Source organism: Pithys albifrons, chromosome 16 (assembly GCF_047495875.1).
Source record: "Pithys albifrons albifrons isolate INPA30051 chromosome 16, PitAlb_v1, whole genome shotgun sequence".
Lineage (NCBI taxonomy): Eukaryota > Metazoa > Chordata > Aves > Passeriformes > Thamnophilidae > Pithys > Pithys albifrons.
Window position 1 is genome coordinate 1,568,998 of NC_092473.1, and position 14,875 is coordinate 1,583,872.

At 53.2% G+C, this 14,875-nt stretch overlaps 1 protein-coding gene across 8 annotated transcripts in view; it reads left to right on the forward strand.

Annotated features, from left to right (window-relative positions):
• LOC139679499 (ankyrin repeat and fibronectin type-III domain-containing protein 1-like) overlaps window positions 1-14,875 on the forward strand; it is a 262,772-nt gene that overhangs the window by 220,586 nt on the left and 27,311 nt on the right. The window lies entirely within an intron of this gene.

Consider the following 14,875-nt stretch of genomic DNA (forward strand, 5'->3'; position numbering starts at 1 on the left):
TCCTCCAGGGTAAGAAGCCAAAACATCCCCCCTTGCCCCAGTGCAGGGAGCAGTGAGGAGCCCCAGGGGCTCCTTCCTTGAGGCATTGAAGGTGACCCCATAAGCTGAGCCATGGGGGTCTTTTAGGGCACACATGAGTAATGGAAGTGTGTCTGCTGGGCTGGAACACATGAGCACACAACCTTTGGCAGCCCCCACTACTGGCTGCTTCCCTTCCCTTCCCTTCCCTTCCCTTCCCTTCCCTTCCCTTCCCTTCCCTTCCCTTCCCTTCCCTTCCCTTCCCTTCCCTTCCCTTCCCTTCCCTTCCCTTCCCTTCCCTTCCCTTCCCTTCCCTTCCCTTCCCTTCCCTTCCCTTCCCTTCCCTTCCCTTCCCTTCCCTTCCCTTCCCTTCCCTTCCCTTCCCTTCCCTTCCCTTCCCTTCCCTTCCCTTCCCTTCCCTTCCCTTCCCTTCCCTTCCCTTCCCTTCCCTTCCCTTCCCTTCCCTTCCCTTCCCTTCCCTTCCCTTCCCTTCCCTTCCCTTTCCAAACCTTGCCTTGCCTTGCCTTGCCTTGCCTTGCCTTCCCTTCCCAAACCTTCACAAACCTTTCCAAACCTTCCCTTCCCAAAACTTCCCAAACCTTCCCTTCCCAAAACTTCCCAAACCTTCTCTTCCCAAACCTTCGCAAACCTTCCCAAACCTTCCCTTCCCAAACCTTCCCTTCCCAAACCTCCAAACCTTCCCTTCCCAGACCTTCCCAAACCTTCCCTTCCCAAACCTTCGCAAACCTTCGCAAACCTTCCCTTCCCAAACCTTCCCTTCCCAAACCTTCCCTTTCCAAACCTTCCCAAAACTTCTCTTCCCTTCCCAAACCTTCCCTTCCCAGTTTTCTGAGCTCTGATACAAGTCCTGGAAGCAGATTACAGTCAACTCTCCCAGTGACTGAGGTGATAGAGGTAACCTGCTAGGGATATTTTAAAAAGCTGGAAATTCCATTGCTTTCTGCTTCCTTAGATGAATAAATGAGGGTAAAATTTAAAAAAAAAAAAAAAAAGGAAGCTTAGAAATTGCAAGAACATCAAGTTCATTTTCCTTGCTTTTTTTGGAGATATTTCTGGCATTTATTGTGTGTTCTGACACTTCAGTGTGAGGTTGTGGAACCCTCCTCAAAGGCTTCCTCTATTTGTGAGGTTCATTGGGCATCAAAGCTCACCAGGTATTAATGAGCCAGACAAAGAATTCAGGATATTTGGGGGCAGACTGCTTTCTTCTCCACTTACTTGGCTTTCTTCCCTTTGCTAAGATGATGTCACCAGAAAACCTGGTCTGCAATTACTCTCCATCTCCTAAATAGACAAATATGTGAATTTGTAATGTAGCAAGTAGGAAAACAAGCAAAGAGCTCATTAAAAACAATCAGACTTTGTCTTTATTCATAACAAAGAAGTATGAGAAGTCAGCAAATCGCTTTCCTCCCTTCAAATGTCTTTCTGAAGCCCCCGGATCCCAGTTTAGCCCTGTCAGGGGATGTTTGTGGTACATTTTCCCTCACTCCATAGCGTTTTCCTGGGGGAAACCATCTGTCTTGCATTTGGCAAAGCACCTTGTGCAGCAGCGGCTCCCAACAGCAGTAGATGATGCTCTTTTAGAGGGATTTTGTAAACCAGATTGGAAATGAGCTCTGGGTGAGGAGGGATCACCTTTGCCTTTGGTTTGCCACATGCCATTGCACTGGAGCTCGAGGCTGTGAGGCCTGGAGGAGAGAGACCCGATGTCGCTGCTCCTGTAGGGACACAGGCATGGCTGGTCCAGCCAGGGACAGTACCAAGCCTGCAACTGTGGGTTTTATCCATTCCTGGAGACACCTTGAGCTGGATCAGGCATCCAGCCTGGCAGCCAGGCTTGGGTGGGTTGGGGTGCTGGGGCTTGGGTGCTGACAGGGCACAGAGGAGGGGTCACCCAAGAGGGTCACAATGACAAGGAGGAGACCCTGCCCACCGCCTGCTCCCAACAATCTCAGGGCGCTTCTCCCTCCTCCCCTCTCTCTCACCGTGCTTAAGCAGACACCCAGGAGCAGTGATAGCTGTGTTGTTGCAGTGCAGGAACTTTATTCCCAAAGAGCAGCTGTGGCACCTGCATGGGAGCCCTGGGGCACTGCTGCTCCACAGGACATCCTGCACCTCGTGCACGTGCCTGGCCCACATGTGCACACATTTCCTTGGAGCAGCATTCAGAGGCTTCATTCAGCCTCCTCTGCAGCCACAACCTGCAAAGGATCACCTGGCCTTTCCCTGGTGTGAACAGCATTTCTCTGTGTTCCCTGGGATCTGTGCTCATCACAGCAGGATCAGCATCCCAAGGCGGTCTCTCCAAACCATCCTGGGCTGCAGCTGAGGCTGTTGGGTGCTGTGGTTGATGAAAAACATGGCTCACCCCCTGGCAAATCTACAGATGCCTCATTTGTCTTCCAGAGTGAATACCTGCATTAAATCTGTCTGTATTTATAACCCAGGGGCACCACTGCATCCCCACCCCGCCTCTGTGCAGAGGTGAACACCCACACTGTGTGTGATGGGTTCAGCTCACCCCATGTGGGCTGGAGGGGGATGGAAAAGCAATGGACCATGTTCTCCCAAATCAGCAGCTTCTGAGGATCCTGCCCATCATAAGCCCAAGGCTTGAAGGCAAGGGAGGGCTCTTTGACCTGCTGTTAGCTGTTGCCAGGGAGGAGGCATAGAAGCCAAACTTCACCAGTGCCCTTTGCTTTGAAAAGCTGGGTGTCAGTCTGGGGCAGTGATTAGTGTTTACTGCTTGAAATTCCTACCAAAGCATTGGCAGTACAACTCATCCCCACACAGGGAAAGCTGAGCCAGTTTTCTGGTATTCCCAGTTGTTCAGGTGCTCAGGAAGGGCTGGATAGAGCCGAGGGAGAAGAGGAGGAGCCGTACATTGTCACAGTGTCTGCCTGACACTGTGTTGCTGCACTGAGCACAGCCAGGTAGGATGAGACATAGATGCCTTTAGCTCCCCTTGGCCTTTCTCCCCATCCCTGGGGTCACCTTGGGGCGGGGTCCCCGGGCCAGGAGATGCAGTTTATTTGCTGCCACAATAAAGGAGGATGTCCTGTGCTGCCTACCCAAAAGCTCAGGGATGCTCCCAGGGCAGATCTCACTGTCCCTGTGTCCATCAGAGTGCATCTCCCAGGCTGGAACATGCTGATGGATTGTGTGCCCCCTGGGCACAAGAGAGGCTTTATTCCCATGGCACATGTTCCTGTGCTGCACCAGGTGAGCAGAGCACGGTCCTGCTCCCCAGCTCGGCCAGCAGCAAGCAAAGCTTTGTTAGTTCCACTTATTAAAAACAAAATTGCTGGGGGGAAGGGAGAGAAGGCAGGGAAAAAGTGAAGTACAGAGAAAACACTTATTTCATTCATATGTTGTTTACTGAAATAAATACTTCATTATTAGGCGCTTTTTTAGGGTATTTTTTTTTAAAGCCAGCCCCACAAAGTGCCCAGTGTTCAGGCTGTGAATGTGCCTGATCACCTCAACCCATTGCTCCCGTGAGCTGGTGTCCTGCTGCTGGGAGGTGCCCAGAGAGAAGCATTGCAGGGAGCCTTCCCAAGCTTGGGGGAGAAACCTGGCAGCTGCACATGTTTGGTTTTGTCTGAGTTTGCTTCTCCTCCTCTTTGCTGGATGATATGCTCTGGGGTTCACAGGGTGTGCAGCAAGTGAGGCAAAATCTGGTACCTGAAACAAGGAAGGATTTGGGGTCTGGTTGATTAAAGCTCTGCTTTCTGCTGATCTATCATTCTAATCTTGTTCCCAAGCCTAAACAGCACAAGGCTACTCTTGATTTGAAGCCCATGACCTTCTGCTTTGGGGGTGAAGATTGGAAGCTGGTGACTCCGGTGCAGCCCTCACACTGTCCTATAGCAACATCAAAACTCCAGCAATCCCTGTTCTCCCCACTTAGGGTGAACTGAGGCCTCCTTTCCTCCTGTGCCTGTCACCTGAGATACACTCCATGTTTGTCTTCCCTCTTAAGCGAGGTTTAATCCACTAAAAGGACTGTGATCCCTGATTCGCTCTCACGTGTGCAGAGCTGGGAATGTCTGTTCCCTCTCACATCCTTCCAGCTCTGATGGTCTTTGGGAGTCTCAGCCTTGACACGTTTATCCTCCTGGCATCCTTTTGTCTCTTCCTTTTCCTTTCCCACTTCTAGCTCTAGTTTTCCTTCTTTCATTTGTTCCTCTGCTTGCCTTCCCTCCTTCTCCTTTCCCCGTACTCACGTCTTGTTCACCCTGATTTCCCTCTGTTTTCTTATCCTTCTCCTTTGCTTACTGGCTGTTTTTTCCATTTGGGCTCCTGGAGTTGTTGCTGTCAGGCAGCCTCCCTGCACTCCACAGTCGGAATGGACTATTCCCATGGTGGCTCAGGAAAAATGCAGTGCATTCCTCTCTCCCCATGCCGTTATCTCGGTTCTGCTCTTTGGCTGCCCACCCCGAGCGCCGAAGCCGTGCTGGCAGCGGCGCGTCTGCTGGTTGGCGACAGGCTCAGCCTCAGGCTCAGCCCTGCCTGCAGCTTGTGTTCCTGCCTGACCCCTGGCACGGTGCTGAATCCCAGCTCCTCACTTCCCTGCTGCCCCAAACGGGTGCACAGGGAACTGCCCCCAGTGCAGACCACACAGCCCAGCCGGAAGGTGTTAAGTGGGCAGGAGCCGCTGGATGGACACAGGAACCGTGCTGGCACCATCTGCTTGGCAGAGGTGGCACACGTGGGTGCTGCTGTCCTCTGCCCAGTGCCTTGGGTTTGATCATAAGGCAGAATTCCTACAAGGACACTGTTTTCACGAAAGTTATTTAAAATTTCATAGTATAACATTTCCCCTTTAAGTGGTCTTGTGTGGTGTGGAAGTTCTCTGTGGATTGCTGGGCATGGAATCCCTGCTGGGGACGTGCCTGGCACTGCTCAGCCTCCTGCCTTTGCTGCTGTGGCTGATGTGGGTGAGCAGCGTGGATGCCATGTCCCCATCCACAGGCTCCTCACCTTCTGGCACACCAGTGCCACGGTCCCAGTGGGGCTGCAGAGCCTGTGGGAGGTGCTGAGCTGCTGATGGATCCGTCTGACTGTTCTGATGCAGTGCACGGGAGGGCTGCACTGCACAGCTCAGTTCCTGCAGCATCCAAAGTTGTGTGGGACCGTCCCCAGGACTCTCAGTGTGACAGCTGTCCCTTTGCCATAGGCAGCCAGCACAGTGAATTGTCAGCAACTTCTGGGAGGCAAAGAGGAGCAGCAGCACCATAGAGACAGCAGGCTCAGAGTTCCTCCAGGCTTCACAGCCCTACTTGAGCTGTTTTACTCCAGAGAAGAAGTCTTGGAACACTTTCTCTTCCTCGGCCAGGAAGCTCTTAGCCTGAGCAAGGGAAAACGAGAAGGAAAATGAGCCCTTCAGTGGAAGGGGAGGAATGCCAGAGCCAGGGAGCTGTGGGGGCATCTGGGAGGAAGGAGATGCTCTGGACAGGCTGAGCTGTGGCGCAGCCAGTCTTGCCAAGAGCTTCCCGTCGCCCATCCCGCCGGTCCCAGGCACAGATGGGGGGGAAGCGCAGCCGCCCCCAGCCCGGTTGTGCCGGACGCAGGTCCTGGCCGGGCCGGCGCGGTGTTGAAACGAAACGCGAGGCGCTTTGTCTTTGTCTCGACTGGGAGCGCTTTAAGCCCTCGCTCGGGAACAATGGCCAAGCTATGGGGTCATTTGTTCTGGTATTTCAGCAGCTCCTCATGATTTATGGGATGTTTTGTTCTGCTGCTTGTCTTAGCTTCCCCCTCTCCACCCTCCCCGTCTCCATCCCTTCTCCGTTTCAGCTCCTCCTCCCCCCGCTCCCGATTCCCCTAAGAGCTGTGGAGCCTCTGCGCCTTATGAAGTCATGCTCTCTGTGACTTATTGAATTAGCGGGGTGGGAGCTGGACTTCCACGCTGTGCTGGGGCTGCCGGGGTGTCCGGGCTCCCGGGGAGCCAGCCCACAGCAGGGCCCCTCGCCCAGGGCTCTGGGCAGCCTGAGCTTCCCCCCGGCAGGACAGATGGACGTTGCCATCAGCAGGACGCTGGAAAGTTCGTTTACAGGCGATAAATGTGGGCTAGAGGAACTGCAGCCCCAGCGAACAAGAAGGGCTCTGTCTGTGTAGACGCCCCTGGTCTAGGGCAGGATGGGGGCTTGGCTGCCTGTCCTAGGGCTGCCATCCCTCCCTCTCCCAGTACACCTCTCCAGTGGACAGTTAGGGAGCCCCAGAGTGATTGGTATTTAACTCCACATGGAGCAATGTGGTTGAAGAGCTTTGCCTGGGAATGGCCGTGGCTGGCGCCTCTGGATGACCAGGGGGAGCAAGGAGTTCACCCCCACCAAGCTGGGGGGACGGTGATTCACCAGTGACTCTGAGGGATGTGCTGATGGGGATGAGGAGGAATGAGCCCTCCTAATACTTCCAGTGGGGTTTGTCTTCAGGAAAGCATTGCAAAGGAGTCGTTTACTTGTGGGTGATCACTTTTTATCCTCAATTCCTGAATCTTCTGCAGACACACAGAGAGGCTTGAGGGCAACTGCTGGTCCTGGTGGGACTGATGTGGTGCTGCAGCCAGAGAGGGCTTTGCAGTGACAGAGGAGTCATGGTCCATGGATCTCTGCTTCTCCTGCCTCATGCTGGGAGCAAGACCTGTGGGTGCAGAAGGGGAAGAAGAGATCTTGTGCCTCCCCTCCTGATGCCACAAGCCTCCATCTGCCCAGTTTTCCTCCTCGTTTCAGGAGAGGCAGCTCAGCCAGTGATCGTGATGAGATTGGAAAGGTTGGGAGCAGACTGAGAGCTGGACCCTCTCTGTGTGCTGCCACAGGCTCTGGCTCCAGCAGGTCCAGTGCTCTTGTCTGCATTTTTCTCTCATGTCACTTCAGTGGGAAAAATTAAGCCCTCTGGGAAAGCAATAGAAGGAAAATGTTCAGAGAAGACTGATGTCCAGGTTCTCCCTGTCTGGGACCAAAGCCCTCAGCCAGATCCCTTCCTCACTGAGAGCACAGGCAGCAAATAACATTTATTTAAAAGACAAATATAAAATATTGTGCCAATGTGGTGCTCTGGCCGCTTCCCTCTGCTGGTAGCTGATACCTCCAAGCCCCAATAAGGTTATTTCTCAGTCCATTACCCTCAGCACACTTTAATTTTTCTCCAGTAGCCCAATTGCCTGATTTGTTTTGTTTTATTGTCATCATCTCTCTGCCATTTCCCATGGCTGGGATCTGCAAAGCAGGATAGATGCCTTGGTCTCTGCTGAAGAGCGTGGAGGATGTTGTTGATCCTGCAGGATCTCCATTTGTTCTTCTCCATGCCTGAAAGGTGCCAGTGGATTTCTACAGCAGGCAGCCCAACCATCATGGTTATACTGGAGGCAAATGCAGAGGTGTTGCAACCCTTGGTATGGGAGACCCTTGATATGAAAGGGAAATCTCATGAATCTTACATTGAGTCAAACCATTCCAGATGGACCTGTGGATCCTCCTCACCAGCTGATATTCCCATGGAATCACAGAATGCTTTGGGTTGGAAGGGACCTTAAAGTTCCTCTCATTCCACCCCTGTGCCAAGGGCAGGGACATCTTCCACTAGACCAGGTTGCTCCAAGTCCTGTCCAACCTGGCCTTGGACACTTCCAGGGGTGGGGCAGCCACCGCTTCTCTGCCCAACCTGTGCCAGGGCCTGCCCACCCTCACAGGGAACAATTTCTCCCCAATATCCCATCTAATCCTGTCAGTGCAAAGCCATTCTCCCTTGTGCTGTCACCACTTAGTGTCAGTGCACTGAAACCCTTATCTAGCCCACAAAAATACTTCAATATATTTCTTTTAGTGGGAATATCAATACTAGTCATGATTTCCTACTAGTGGTCAGGTTGCAGACCTTAAGCTTTAAGCCTGGCCTCTCCATGAACTAGTTTGCACCTGGGGAAGGGCAATGTAGAGGAGTCGTTGTCTGGAGCAGCTCCAGCAAGCCAGGAAGCCCACTCCAGGTTTGGAATGCTAGACTGTGCTTCCCTCCATCCCTGGTCCTGCTGCTGATGCTGCTGGGGACACTGGATCAGAAGACACAGAAGCATGGACATATCCAGTTAGACCCAGCAGCCAACACTTCCAAGTTATTCCAGTACTTGTAATCCTTCCTTGTCCTTGGACCAGCAGCAGTTGCTGTTGGGCAGGTTTCGTCTCCTCTGGCAGAGACAATCCTGCCTGCCAGAGTTTCAGGAACCTCCTGTTTGTCTTCCTGGAGAGTGTCTTTTAGTGCCAGGTCAATATTGGACCTACTGGCTTGGCCGCTGGCAGGATGGTCAGCACTCAGTGGGGAGGCCAGAGGGGAGGCAGGAGGCAGGCCAGGACACTTGGGACACTGAGGACCAGGTCCTCAAATGTGCTGGGACCTCTCTCCACCTTTGTTGGAGTCTTCCTGCACACTAACTCCTCCCCACCCCTCGTACCCACCTTTCCTCTGTGGGCTGACGTGCTTTTCGGGATGGTCTGTGAGCCCAAGTGACCTCCACATCTGCTGAGCCTCATGCCTGGTGGAGGGCAGAGAAGAAGTTATGTTCCCTTCACTCACTTCCATATTTCCTCCCTTTCTCCCCAGCACTGAACTATTCATCCATCACCCCAGCAGCTCCCTGCTCAGGGACATTTCTCTCCCTACCCCACTTTGCTGCCCTTACTTCACTGGAAACAGAGAAGGCCAGACAGGGATGAAGATCTTCTGTCACAAGGAACTGTTGGGCAATATGGAGGAGATTTTTCCACATAGGCAGTGCCAGATAGTCTAGATCTGATGGAATTCCCAGTTTCAGGCCAGGAAAAGGCAAAGTTCATGCCTTGATTTGTCCAAAGTGGAATTGGACATTTGACAGTGTCACCATGAGAAACTGCATGTGGTCTTCACTCTGCCCATGGTGCAGAGGTGCACCTGAGCCCCCTCCAGGTCTGTTCAGGGCTCACCAGGTAAGCAAATCTCCTGCCTGAAGTCAGTGCAGGCTCCTTATTAATGGTTTCATACAATTATAGAATCATGGAATGGACTTTATTTTCCCTATCCCTGTCCTGACTAGGGAGCTCTGAGCTCTCTTCAGCCTTCAAATCATACAGTCATGGAATGATTTGGGTTGGAAGGAACCTTCAAGATCATCTCATTCCAACCCCCTGTCATGGACAGGGACATCTTCCACTAGACCAGGTTGCTCCAAGCCCTGTCCAACTTGGCCTTGAACACTCCAGGGATGGGACAGTCACAGCTTCTCTGGGGGCAACCCAATTTAAATCTGCCCTCCTTCAGCCTAAAGCCATTCTTCCTTGTCCTCTCACTGCGTGCCCTTGAAACAAAGTCCCTATGCAGCCTTTCTGTTGGTCCCCTTTAGGCACTGGAAGGGGCTCCAAGGTCTCCCCAGAGCCTTCTCTAGTCTGAACACCCTCAGCTCTCTCAGTCAGTCTCCATATCAGAGGGGCTTCAGCCCTTGGATCACCTTTGTGGCCTCCTATAATCTCTCCAACAAGTCTGTGTCTTTCTTGTTTTATGTTCTTGATTTGCTGTAAAAAGCTGTTGTTTCTGAGCTTTGGAAAATGAACATATGACATTATGTAGTAGTGTTTATTAAGCATGGCCACAGAGCAGCTGCTGAGATGAGCAGAGCTCCAAGAAACATCTCTTCTTGGTGTTATCAGGATGGACTCTGGCCCACTGCCCTAAAAGGAGCCACTGTCACCTTTGGTGGGACTCTGTGCCCTGTTGAGTTGATGGTGTCCACACAAACCCTTCAGGTTTCAAAGCTCATGGTTGTTGCAGCCTCTGAGAATACAGGTCCTGCAGGGTGACCTGGCACCAAGGTTACTGCCCTCTTCCCTAATCTTCCTTCTCCTCTTCACCCCCAAGGCTCCACGTTTAAGCTCTGAAGTGGCCAGAACCCAGACCGACATGTCAGAACTGCTGAGCTTCATCCCTTGCAGAGAAGATTGGTCTGGGCTGAGGGCAGGGATGAAATGGTGGCCTGGGCATGGGGCACCTGGCTTCTCCTGACCCACTGAGCAACTGAGGGTATGAGTTTGCCCTCCTTGTCCCTCAGCTTCTCATTCTTTAAAACGAGTATGGCAATGCTGACCTCTTTTTTCAGGCGCTTTGGCATTGCTGCCCACGAAGGGGGCTGGAACGAGATGATCTTTCAGGTACCTTCCAACCCAAACCATTCCAGAGTTCTATGATTCTCTGAGATCCACTGGTCAAGGAGCAATACTGTTGCTCCAGGACACTTGGCAACTGGGATCTTCTGCTGGCCAACCTGTTCCCCAGACCCAGGGGTGAGATATGGGCTTGCTCTGAGCTCAGGGCTGGCATGTCAATCTTTGCTAGTAGGCTTTGTATGTCTGGGATCACAATATGGAGCTGGCAGCTTTTGTTGGCCCTACAGCAAAGAGCACCAAGGTCAAGGTTCTGTGCTGTGAGTGGTGTCCTGCAAGGCTAGAACTTCTGCCCAGGGAGCAGGTACAAAAACAAGCATCTTGTTCTCATCCCCAAGTGATGTTCTCATCGTGGAGGCAGTTGTTGTGATCAGAGGCAGTTGTTGCGATCAGAGGCAGTTGTTGCGATCAGAGGCAGTTGTTGCGATCAGAGGCAGTTGTTGCGATCAGAGGCAGTTGTTGCGATCAGAGGCAGTTGTTGCGATCAGAGGCAGTTGTTGCGATCAGAGGCAGTGGCAGGAGCACAGGTGAGCAGACAACTCTTGCTAGTCTGGGGAGATCCAGGAAGGTACCATCTTAAACCAAATTCTTCTGGGTTTAATGTCATGTGCTCTGGGCTCTGAAGTCAGACTGTGCTGGAAGCATCAGCCTCTGCAAGACTGGCTGATGTCAGAGGACACAAGCCTTGAAGGAGACACTCACCAGAGACTCACTGGGCATTGTCAGTCCCTGCTGCCTTGTGCCAGGGACCAGCCTGGAGGGCAGAAACCCCTGGAGAGGCTGGGCTGGGTTGTGGTGCCAGGAGGGAATGCTCTGCCTCCAGACCTCAACAGGAGGTGGAAGTGGGTGAAGGCCTGGATTTGCTGGTGCAGCTCATCTGAGGTCTAACATGTGCCTTGTCCCAGCTGTGCCCCACCTTCTGCTCCATCCTCCTGGCTCCAAGCCAGGCTCCGGAGTCAAGTCTCACTGTGCTCGTGCCAGGTGGGGGTGTGTGGGCAGGAGAGCTGGGACAGCTTTTCTGTGCATTGCAAAGCACCAGGACAAGTCCTGGAAATCAAGAAGGCAGCTTCTGGATACTGATAAGCTGCTGTGACATTTAGTCAGTGCTCCTGCTTTCCCTGTCTGGGCCTGGTGTCCTGCTGCTGTCCCAGTGGGGTCTGAGGGAACCTCAGCTGTGGTCGTGGCCGTGGAGCTCGTTGAGCGAGGAGCTGCCTACCCCAGCAGAGCACTTCCCTGATTCCTTTGCAAGTGGAAGACAGATGCTGCCAAGAGATCTTGTCCTCCCAGAGCAGTCCTGGCCCTGCTCTGCCCCAGTCATGAGCTCTGGAAGGCTCGTGGCAGGCAGGAAAGTTTTGCTTATAGAGCAGAGCTCAACTGGGATGAACTCCACATGAACTTGGGAAGTTCCTTTGGCTGCTTCCTTTCCTGATGATGCAGGCAGGTCAGGATCAGGATGCTGCATTGCACAAGGGACCCAAGGCTGCCTTCCTCATGCACCAGCATGCTCACCTCATCCTTCTGAAGCAGAGGCAGGTGCTGACCCCTGCTCTTTGTGACCAGCAACAGGACCCAGGAGAATGGCTGGAGAGGGTTAGGCGAGGGTTAGGCTGGATATCAGAAAAGGTTCTTCCCCCAGGGGGACTGGACAGGGCACTGGAACAGGCTCGCCAAGGCAGTGGTCATGGCCCCAAGGCTGCCAAAGCTCAAGGAGCATTTGGACAATGCTCTCAGCACATGATGGGATTGTTGGGGTGTCTGTGCAGGGCCAGGAGTTGGACTAGTGATCTTTGTGTGTCCCTTCCAACTCTGGATGATTCTACAACTCAGGGTGTCTGCTGCCTCAGCAGCTGCTCTTCACCCCAGGCAGAAACCCCAGCAGATGGATAGAGATGTCCCTGTCAGCACTGAGATTGTACCGCCATAAGTGCTGCTCTCCCTGGTCTCAGGGGAGTGTGGACACCCTGTTTCAGCACCAGGGCTTTAGTGACCTGCTCAGGGTCACCCAAGTGGGCTATGAGAGAGTTAAATGCCCTCTTCTTGTCCTGCTCCCACCCTTTCCCTGGAGATCACACTTGATAGCTCTTCGTTCATACCAGGTTGTTTGGTCTGTCACTGGGAAAAATGGGATAATGGAGGAAGAGAGGCCCCCAGGGCTGAGGGCTTGTTGGCTCAGAAAATGAGGAGGTGTGATTGCAGCCTGAGCCACCCATGTTAACATAGGCACAAGCTGTGGCATCCTGGGCCAGCATGTGATAGGAAGCAATGGGCACATAGAGGCATTTTCTAGGTCCATGGGCATCTTGGTCCAGAGGAGAGTATCTTGCAGCACACCGGAGAAACAGGGGGAGGAGTATGGTGGGGAGAGACTAAGGAACATGAGGGTGTCTCCACCCTTCATCTTTCTGTTCAGGGGATGATGAGGGAGAGGAAGGAGACAGCAGCACCCACCATGTGATGGGGACACCACCTCTGTAAGATGTTTCCCAGCCTTTTGGTGATGGAGGAGCCCAGGCTGGTTGTGTGTGGCTCAAAGCCCCTGCTTGGTGTGAGCAGGGATGTCCCAGGTGTTTTGAGGCATCTCTGAGGTGCTGGGGTCAGAGTGGTCTCCTCTTGCTCCCTGCTGCTGCTTCCCATCTCCAGGGCCATCTCCACTCTCGCTCTTCTGTGCTGCAGGGAGCTCATCCCTGTGTGCTGCCTGGAGGGCCGAGGAGGGCACTGGTGATGGAGCCAGCAGACACCCTTGGAAAGGCTGTGTGACACTTCCCAGTGGAATTTGCTTTGCTTTTACCTTTGCCAGGCTTTAACTGTTTGGACTGGATTGTTCTGTGCTTCTTTGCCTCAGGCTGAACTTTCTCTCTCCGGTTTTTTCCTCTATTTTTCCCAAGTTTCAGCAGAAGGTTGAGGAAAAATGGTAGCTTTGCCAACTTTTTTTTTTCTCCTGTCTCTGTGTTTGAGGACTTCTGGTGTCTCCACTCTTTGAAAAAGAGACTTGAAATTTGGCAGGGATGATGCATTCCTGCTGGAAATCCACACGGATTTGGTCAAATGTGTTAGCCACTGGAAAGTGTGGTTGGGCATGCCTGAAGGAGCTCTTTGGGGCCAGATGCTGATGTCCCCATCTGCAAAGAGACTCTGGCCACTGCTCCCACTGGTCACCAGCTGCACAGAACAGCTCCTGACCCCTTCTCTAGGGCCATCCCCTTGCCCACACGAGTCCGGGTCAGGAGTGGTGGCTGAAGGAGCCGCTCCTCAGTGACAAGTCTCAAAGCACTTCATGAAAGACAACATTGCCTTTGTCTCCATTTCCCATGTGTGGAAACTGAGGCACTGGCTGTGGGCATCTCCTGCCTCTTCCCTCAGTGGCAGAGTGAGGAGCAGAGCTCAGGTCAGCTTGGGCAGGTGTCCAGGTGAGAAGAAGCTGAGACAATGCTAAGTGAGAGGAGAATGCGTTGCCCAGTGCTCCCATGTCCCATGAGACCTGCCTGTCCTGGGGGTGTGCTCAGCAGCACATCATATCCATGCATGAATGGACAGAATCACATAATCATTACAGTTGGAAAAAACCTTCAAGATCATTGAGTCCAGGAAGAGCATGTCCTGGTGGTCAGAAGTTTGTCCTGGTGATCCCTATGGTTTTCAAAGTTGGTCTTTTATCTTAGGGTGGAAATCTTTTCTGTGTGCTGTCCTGGGGGCTCTGACAATTCCTCCACAGGTTCCATTATCCTCAGCTGGAGCTTCTCCCCATGATGGTATCTCAAAGCTTTCTGCTTTCATGTCACATGATGTGGGAAGGCTCTGGTCTGATGAAGGAGCAGGCAAACCCCAGCTGGAAGGGGACCTGGCCGGTGGTGACCTCTCCCCAGCTAGTGCTGTTAACAAGAGCACTTGAGCTGTTGTGGGGTGTTTTCTAGCAAAATGGTGGGGAAAACTGGCTTCTCCCCTTGGACTGCAGGCTTTGGACCCTGACTGCATGGAGATGTGTGGAGGGAAGGTCAGCTCTGGCATATGTGGCTGCTGTTGCAGTTGGGTGGCAATGACCAGCCCCTCTGGTGTTGCGCAGGAGTTGTGTGGTGCTGGCATGAGACCAGCACCAGGGCAACGTGATGGGGTGGGTGGGTCAGAGAAGACCCCACTGGTTGCTGGGCAGGGAGCTGGTCCTGGGAAAGGTGGGAGCAAATCCTGACAGGAAGCTGTGCCAAACAAGGGTTTTGCCAGTCTGGGACATGCCAACGGTGGTCCAAGGAGATCCCCAGTGGGAACTGGCTGCTCTTGGTGGCAGTGCCAGGGACAGTGTGTGGGTACTGGCCAGAGTGTCCAGCACTGCTGGCTGGCTCCTGCTGGTGCCTTCCAGCAGGAAAGGGGGTTTCTGACTCCAGTAACATTTACCAGCTGGGCAGCAGCTCTGGAGCCGGGTGTGGGCGTTTGTCTGCTCTTCCATTGTGTCTTGGCCGTTGTCTCCTCCTCCCTGCCGAGATCAATGTCTGTGGGCTGCCTTTTGTAACCCCTTTGGGTGCAGCTCTGGAAGTCTTCAGCTGGTTTCCATCCGGAAGGCTTGGACCCGTCTAGCTGGTTGGCTTGAGTGGGACTATGGACTAGAGGTGTGTTTCCACCAGAAGGAACATCCCAGTGATGGAATGGAGTGGTCTCCT